Source organism: Coregonus clupeaformis, chromosome 24 (assembly GCF_020615455.1).
Source record: "Coregonus clupeaformis isolate EN_2021a chromosome 24, ASM2061545v1, whole genome shotgun sequence".
Taxonomy (NCBI): domain Eukaryota; kingdom Metazoa; phylum Chordata; class Actinopteri; order Salmoniformes; family Salmonidae; genus Coregonus; species Coregonus clupeaformis.
The window spans coordinates 16,633,770-16,642,460 of record NC_059215.1 but is presented as its reverse complement, the minus strand read 5'-3'; the positions used below and the strand labels follow the sequence as shown (position 1 = coordinate 16,642,460).

The window sequence follows — 8,691 nt, the reverse complement described above, 5'->3', positions numbered from 1 at the left end:
TATATATTTTACTCTCTGTGAATATGCCATTCACACACACATAATGAAAAATGTATTCTCAGCTGAGCTTGACAGGAAAACATTCATCTTGATGTAACACCCCCAGGCTTTTCAGATAATGGAGTCAAGAAAATAGCAGCATTGAAAGTGGTAGTAGTAAAACAGGTGTAATTTCATAGCATTTATTGGCAGAATTATTTGCAACAATATCAAAGCCATTTTATCTGAAAATGTCAGCAATTACAAATGTACCTACAGGTATAGGCCTATGTGATGGCAACCTGTTGTAGCCTAATGTTTTGTTTCTCTTCCTGAAAACAGGTATGGCCTTTGCCTTACTGACGTCAATGGCGCCTATCTACAGCCTCTACGCCTCCTTCTTCCCTGTGGTCCTTTACATGCTGTTTGGCACTGGTAATACACACTGATATGATTAATCCAGGACTTCCCCACTGGTAATACACACTGATATGATTAATCCAGGACTTCCCCACTGGCAATACACACTGATATGATTAATCCAGGACTTCCCCACTGGTAATACACATTGATATGATTAATCCAGGACTTCCCCACTGGTAATACACACTGATATGATTAATCCAGGACTTCCCCACTGGTAATACACACTGCTATTGTTAATCCAGGACTTCTCCACTGGTAATACACACTGATATGATTAATCCAGGACTTCCCCACTGGTAATACACACTGATATTGTTAATCCAGGACTTCTCCACTGGTAATACACACTAATATGATTAATCCAGGACTTCCCCACTGGTAATACACACTGATATTGTTAATCCAGGACTTCTCCACTGGAATACACACTAATATTATCACGTTTTAGGGAAGACCCAGATGCAGACAGTGTCGAAGTAACAAAAGTGTATTACTAGAACAGGAGGCAGGCAAAATGACAGGTCAAGGACAGGCAGAGGGCAGTAATCCAGATCAGAGTCCAAAAGGTACAGAACGGCAAGCAGTCTCAGGGTCAGGACAGGCAGAGGAGCAAGGGGAAACACGCTGGTAGGCTTGACGAAACAAAGCGAACTGGCAACAGACAAACAGAGAACACAGGTATAATGGGGGAGATGGGTAACACCTGGAGGGGGGTGGAGACAATCACAAAGACAGGGGAAACATATCAGGGTGTGACAGATATTACTAATCCAGGACTTCTCCACTGGTAATACATACTGATATTGTTAATCCAGGACTTCTCCACTGGTAATACATACTGATATTGTTAATCCAGGACTTCTCCACTGGTAATACATACTGATATTGTTAATCCAGGATTTCTCCACTGGTAATACATACTGATATTGTTAATCCAGGACTTCTCCACTGGTAATACATACTGATATTGTTAATCCAGGACTTCTCCACTGGTAATACATACTGATATTGTTAATCCAGGACTTCTCCACTGGTAATACATACTGATATTGTTAATCCAGGACTTCTCCACTGGTAATATATACTGATATTGTTAATCCAGGACTGGAGCCTGAAATATGAATAAAACACACAGGGTGGCTTTGTGACAGGGTGGGTTCGAATCCGGGTCTCCTCTTCGCCATAAGACTGTGTTAGCCCCCTGAGCTAAAGCCAAAGTTACTCATCCTAGTTTTTTTTGTTTTTGTTTTATTTATTCACACACACACAAAGACAAGTGAAAGACAAACAGTGCAGATAAAAACAAGGTAAAAAAGGTGTGCAGGTGAGGTTGGAAACCCAAGAGGTCTTATACAGTGGGGAAAAAAAGTATTCAGTCAGCCACCAATTGTGCAAGTTCTCCCACTTAAAAAGATGAGAGAGGCCTGTAATTTTCATCATAGGTACACGTCAACTATGACAGACAAAATGAGAAAAAAAATCCAGAAAATCACATTGTAGGATTTTTTATGAATTTATTTGCAAATTATGGTGGAAAATAAGTATTTGGTCAATAACTAAAGTTTCTCAATACTTTGTTATATACCCTTTGTTGGCAATGACACAGGCCAAACATTTTCTGTAAGTCTTCACAAGGTTTTCACACACTGTTGCTGGTATTTTGGCCCATTCCTCCATGCAGATCTCCTCTAGAGCAGTGATGTTTTGGGGCTGTCGCTGGGCAACACGGACTTTCAACTCCCTCCAAAGATTTTCTATGGGGTTGAGATCTGGAGACTGGCTAGGCCACTCCAGGACCTTGAAATGCTTCTTACGAAGCCACTCCTTCGTTGCCCGGGCGGTGTGTTTGGGATCATTGTCATGCTGAAAGACCCAGCCACGTTTCATCTTCAATGCCCTTGCTGATGGAAGGAGGTTTTCACTCAAAATCTCACGATACATGGCCCCATTCATTCTTTCCTTTACACAGATCAGTCGTCCTGGTCCCTTTGCAGAAAAACAGCCCCAAAGCATGATGTTTCCACCCCCATGCTTCACAGTAGGTATGGTGTTCTTTGGATGCAACTGAGCATTCTTTGTCCTCCAAACACGACGAGTTGAGTTTTTACCAAAAAGTTCTATTTTGGTTTCATCTGACCATATGACATTCTCCCAATAGTCTTCTGGATCATCCAAATGCACTCTAACAAACTTCAGACGGGCCTGGACATGTACTGGCTTAAGCAGGGGGACACGTCTGGAACTGCAGGATTTGAGTCCCTGGCGGCGTAGTGTGTTACTGATGGTAGGCTTTGTTACTTTGATCCCAGCTCTCTGCAGGTCATTCACTAGGTCCCCCCGTGTGGTTCTGGGATTTTTGTTGGATTTTTCTTGTGATCATTTTAACCCCACGGGGTGAGATCTTGCGTGGCGCCCCAGATCGAGGGAGATTATCAGTGGACTTGTATGTCTTCCATTTCCTAATAATTGCTCCCACAGTTGATTTCTTCAAACCAAGCTGCTTACCTATTGCAGATTCAGTCTTCCCAGCCTGGTGCAGGTCTACAATTTTGTTTCTGGTGTCCTTTGACAGCTCTTTGGTCTTGGCCATAGTGGAGTTTGGAGTGTGACTGTTTGAGGTTGTGGACAGGTGTCTTTTATACTGATAACAAGTTCAAACAGGTGCCATTAATACAGGTAACGAGTGGAGGACAGAGGAGCCTCTTAAAGAAGAAGTTACAGGTCTGTGAGAGCCAGAAATCTTGCTTGTTTGTAGGTGACCAAATACTTATTTTCCACCATAATTTGCAAATAAATTCATTAAAAATCCTACAATGTGATTTTCTGGATAATTTTTTCTCAATTTGTCTGTCATAGTTGACGTGTACCTATGATGAAAATTACAGGCCTCTCTCATCTTTTTAAGTGGGAGAACTTGCACAATTGGTGGCTGACTAAATACTTTTTCCCCCCACTGTATGACCCCACCCCCTCCCCCCAAAAATATACAAGACAAATGTTACACCTGTGCTCACACTGATGCTGAGTCGCTTCGCTTCGCTGCTGTGCTATTGAGCCACCGTGTTGCTGTTTTGCTTGTGGTGCTGAGTGGCTGAATCACTGTCTCGCTGTGTCTGTGTGTTCCAGGTACCTTTGCGGCGGTGAGCCTGATGACAGGCTCAGTGGTGGTGGAACAGCTGGTGCCCACCCCTCTACAGCTCAACTCCTCCACTCCAGAGGCTGCAGACTTTGAGGCCCATAGGATTGGGGTGGCCTCTGCTGTAGCCCTCAGGGATCATGATGGTGAGAGGTCCCTAAGGCGAATGGTTGGTTACCCAATGTTGAAGCAGTTGCAGAGTTCTCTCTGGTTGAATCTCAAAAGCATATTCCACAGATTCCTTGCGTCCTCACTTCCATCTCAAAACGTCAGAGAGAAGCGAGGAGAGCATTGAAGGACAAGATCAGAAGAGCAATAATAATATATGCTATTTAGCAGATGCTTTTATCCAAAACAATTTACAGTCATGCGTGCATACATTTTACATAACGGTGGCCCCAGCGGGAATCAAACCCACAACCTTTGGTGCTGCAAGCGCCACACTCTACTGACTGAGCCACACAGAGGAGATGCTTTTCACTATTTCCTATGATGTATTAAGCAGGAAGCAAAGAGACCTAGGACACAAGGAATTGAGGATAAGTTAAAGATTGCATGACCGTATAGATGGATGGTATTTCTATGGTGTTTAGATGTTGTAGTCCTGACTAGATCTTGTTTGTTCCCCAGCTCTGTATGTTTGGGCTCCAGCTAGGTTTTCTCTCTACATACCTGTCAGAGCCCATCGTCAAGGCATTCACCAGCGCTGCAGCCTTCCATGTCACCATCTCACAACTGCAAAGCATTCTGGGACTGCAGCTCCTCAGCCACACCGGCCCCTTCTCACTCTTCAAGGTCAGCAGTCAGATAAGTGACATTATGATCCGGATACTGTATGTCTAGGATAGGTTGTATACACTATTCAGTATAAAGTGGTTTAGACATCCAGTATGTTGTGGAATTATAAGGTTTGGATAAAATGGTTTACTATCATAACCCAGGTTTTCTGAAGGAGAGAATGAGACTCAACTGAAAGAGAACTGAGGGAGCTCTCAACCTCATTAGGTTTAATTAAACCTTTTAAGAGACAATTATAGGTACTTGGCTGTGGGAAGAGACTATTGAAATAGTTGCTCCTCTCTTCACTATAACGCATTCCCCACTGTCTGTGTCCTCCAGACCCTGGTGTCCGTCATAGGGAACCTTCCCCACACCAACATGGCCGATGTAATACATTACCCCCTTTCTGTGTCCTCCAGACCCTGGCGTCCGTCATAGGGAACCTTCCCCACACCAACATGGCCGATGTAATACATTACCCCCTTTCTGTGTCCTCCAGACCCTGGCGTCTGTCATAGGGAACCTTCCCCACACCAACATGGCCGAGCTACTGATCTCCCTGGTGTGTCTGTCCATCCTGGTGCCGGTCAAAGCAGTCAACGTGAGGTTCCAACAGCGCCTACGCACACCCATCCCTGTCGAGATCCTGACGGTCAGTCACAACGAAAACAAACACACACACACACACATATACATACATCCCTGTCGAGATCCTCACGGTCAGTCACAAGGAATTATAAACAGTTCTTAGTTACTAGCTGTTATAGTGCTTTAAGTAGCTGTATGTAGCTATAATGTCGTTTTTATGATGTGTTTCTAGGTGTTCTAGCTAAATGCGATATTGGTTTTTCTCTCTCAGGTGATAGTAGCTACCATAGTGGCCTATGCCTCCTCCCTGGAGTCTGCCCGTGATGTTCAGACAGTTGGCCACATCCCAGCAGGGTACAGTGCATTCGGAAAGTATTCGGACCCCTTGACATGTTCCACATTTTGATAACATTACAGCCTTATTCTAAAATTGATTAAATAGTTTTTTTCCTCTCATCAATCCTTTGCATAATGACAAAGCAAAAACAGGTTTTTATAAATTTTAGCAAATTTCAAATATCATATTTACATAAGTATTCAGACCCTTTACTCAGTACTTTGTTGAAGCACCTTTGGCAGTGATTACAGCCTCTAGTCTTCTTGGGTATGACACTACAAGCTTGGCACCCCTGTATTTGGGAAGTTTCTCCCATTCTTCTCTGCAGGTCCTCTCAAGCTCTATCAGGTTGGATGGGGAGCGTCGCTGCACAGCTATTTTCAGGTCTCTGCAGAGATGTTAGATCGGGTTCAAGGCTCTGGCTGGGCCACTCAAGGACATTCAGAGACTTGTCCCGAAGCCACTCCTGCGTTGTCTTGGCTGTGTGCTTAGGGTCGTTGTCCTGTTGGAAGGTGAACCTTCGTCCCAGTCTGAGGTCCTGAGCGCTCTGGAGCAGGTTTTCATCAAGGATCTCTCTGTACTTTGCTCCGTTCATCTTTCCCTCGATCCTGACTAGTCTTCCAGTCCCTGCCGCTGAAAGACATCCCCACAGCATGATGCTGTCACCACCATGCTTCACCGTAGGGATGGTGCCAGGTTTCCTCCAGACGTGATGCTTGGCATTCAGGCCAAAGAGCTCAATTTTGGTTTCATCAGACCAGAGAATTCATCTCTCATGGTCTGAGAGTCTTTAGGTGCCTTTTGGCAAACTCCAAGCGGGCTGTCATGTGCCTTTTACTGATGAGTGGCTTCCGTCTGGCCACTACCATAAAGGCCTGATTGGTGGAGTGCTGCAGAGAGGGTTGTCCTTCTGGAAGATTATCCCATCTCCACAGAGGAGCTCTGGAGCTCTTTCAGAGTGACCATCGGGATCTTGGTCACCTCCCTGACCAAGGCCCTTGCTCTGACATTCACTGTCAACTGTGGGACTATATATACACAGGTGTGTGCCTTTCGAAATCATGTCCAATCAATTGAATTTACCACAGGTGGACTCCAATCAAGTTGTAGAAACATCTCAAGGATGATCAATGGAAATAGGATGGACCGGAGCTCAATTTCAAGTCTCATAGCAAAGTGTCTGAATACTGTTTTCACTTTGTCATTATGGGGTATCGTGTGTAGATTGATGAGGAAAAACATTGATTTAATCAATTTTAGAATGTGGCTGTAACGTAACAAAATGTGGAAAAAGTCAAGGGGTCTGAATACTTTCCGAATGCACTGTAAGTAATGACTCTGCCATCTCTATGCAGATATCATCATCATTTGGCCTATCTTTAAATAAATATTGACATTGGTTTATATGATCAAATATTACTACTCCCAAAACATATGGATGGAAGAGTAGAGATCGCGTTGCTTTTAAGGTTTTCACCATGTTTTGATTGTGGAGTTCATGTTATTCCCAGCTTCCCTAGTCCGCGCATACGTGCCTTGCACATGTTGCCTGAGGTCGCTGGAGACACGGTGCCATTACGTTCGTGGGCTATACTGTGTCTGTCTCACTGGCAATAATCTACGCAGACAAGCACTGATACTCCACCCATCCCAACCAGGTACAGTGTTCCTCCACTGATACGAGTCAACACTGGAAACTGAAGTCCAGGTCTGGGTTCAAATAGTATTTGAAATCTTTCAAACACTTTTAGCATTTGCTTGAGCCTGTTTGGAGTTGCATACGGGCCAGGTTTGCATTCCATTTGCTATTCCATTGGTTAAATTGCGCCAGGCAAACTTAATCAAGCACAGCTGAAGTATTGTCATCATTGAGAAGACCACTCCGATGGCCAGACCCATATTGACATTCAGGACCACAGCAGACAGCCAGGTCACCAGCCAGACTGCCTGCACAACACATACAGTACACTTTGTACAAGTCTTTCTTCACCTGCTTCCCCAGCTAAGCCACTCTGGCCATCACCAACATCCTGGAGAGTACTGGGGGATTTACGCAGGGACACACTATCTAGCCTTCTTTCCAGACTTTGTCTTTACTTTCATCTATAAGGATGATTTTCTATATGCCTTGTTTGTCTGCCTTAACATTTGCTTCTGGCATGATGATACATTTATTCATATTCTGTCATTCATTTAATGTTATCTGTGTCTCTGTCTGTCCAGCTCTCTGCTTTGTTCACCAGTCTGGTGGTTCTGATAGTTCTGCTGCTGATTGGATCTCTGTTTTACTTCCTGTCCAAGGTGAGTCAGTGTGTGTCTACTAAACACCGCAAAAGGCAGCAGAATACAGTCCTTACTGTGACAGAAAACAGTCCTTACTGTGACAGAAAACAGTCCTTACTGTGACAGAATACATTCCTTACTGTGACAGAAAACAGTCCTTACTGTGACAGAAAACAGTCCTTACTGTGACAGAATACATTCCTTACTGTGACAGAATACAGTACTTACTGTGACAAGACTTTTGCAGGTTTGTGCAAACAAAATGACATGAAATGAAACAAAATGCACTCGCCGTCCGAGTGATTTACTCGCATTGTCCTATGCAGACAAAATGTTGTCTAATCTCAGTCTGATCCACTCTTCTTCGTCTCTCCCTAGGCAGTGCTGGCCTGTATCAATGTCAACAGGCTCAGACAGATGTTCCTACAGTTCCAGGACTTGCCAGAACTCTGGAGAGTCAGCAAGATAGACTACTTAAGTTCCCACCCGTTACCATTGATTTGTTTCAACACACATTCCAGTGACTAGAAGTAGAGTTAACCATGGTGCCCTTTGGATCGACCACTGTGAACCTATGTGGACTGTATATGTGTGAACTTGTATGGACTGTATATGTGTGAACTTGTATGGACTGTATATGTGTGAACTTGTACAAAGTGTACTGTATGTGTTGTGCAGGCAGTCTGGCTGGTGACCTGGCTGTCTGCTGTGGTCCTGAATGTCAATATGGGTCTGGCCATCGGAGTGGTCTTCTCAATGATGACAGTCATCTGTCACACAGAGGTGTGCTACGCCTTAACCCCTCTCAACACAGACGACACAGACACAGTGGTTACATTTTCTGGTTACAGATTACTATTGCTGAATGCTCCCTTGTAAGAAATGTCTAGCATGCTTAACTACCTGTGTACATCTAGCTATTTTTATTACATCTATAGTAATTAGATTTGTGCATTCATCAGCAACCATAATCATCAGCAACACTATAATCCGGTTCATTATGTTTTCCATTAATGTGATGCAACGCCCTGGAGGCTGCTGTGTGCCAGAACGGAGGCCTCTAGAGTAGAGCAGTGTTAATTAATACTTCTCATAGGGATGAATTAGTAGCCCTCATACCCCTTACAGGTGAGGTTTGGGATGGGTTTCCTGTTAACCTGAC

At 44.1% G+C, this 8,691-nt stretch overlaps 1 pseudogene; it reads left to right on the top strand.

The window, feature by feature from the left end:
* Positions 1-347: 347 nt before the first annotated feature.
* LOC121538317 lies at positions 348-8,408 on the top strand (annotated as a pseudogene).
* Positions 8,409-8,691: the final 283 nt, after the last annotated feature.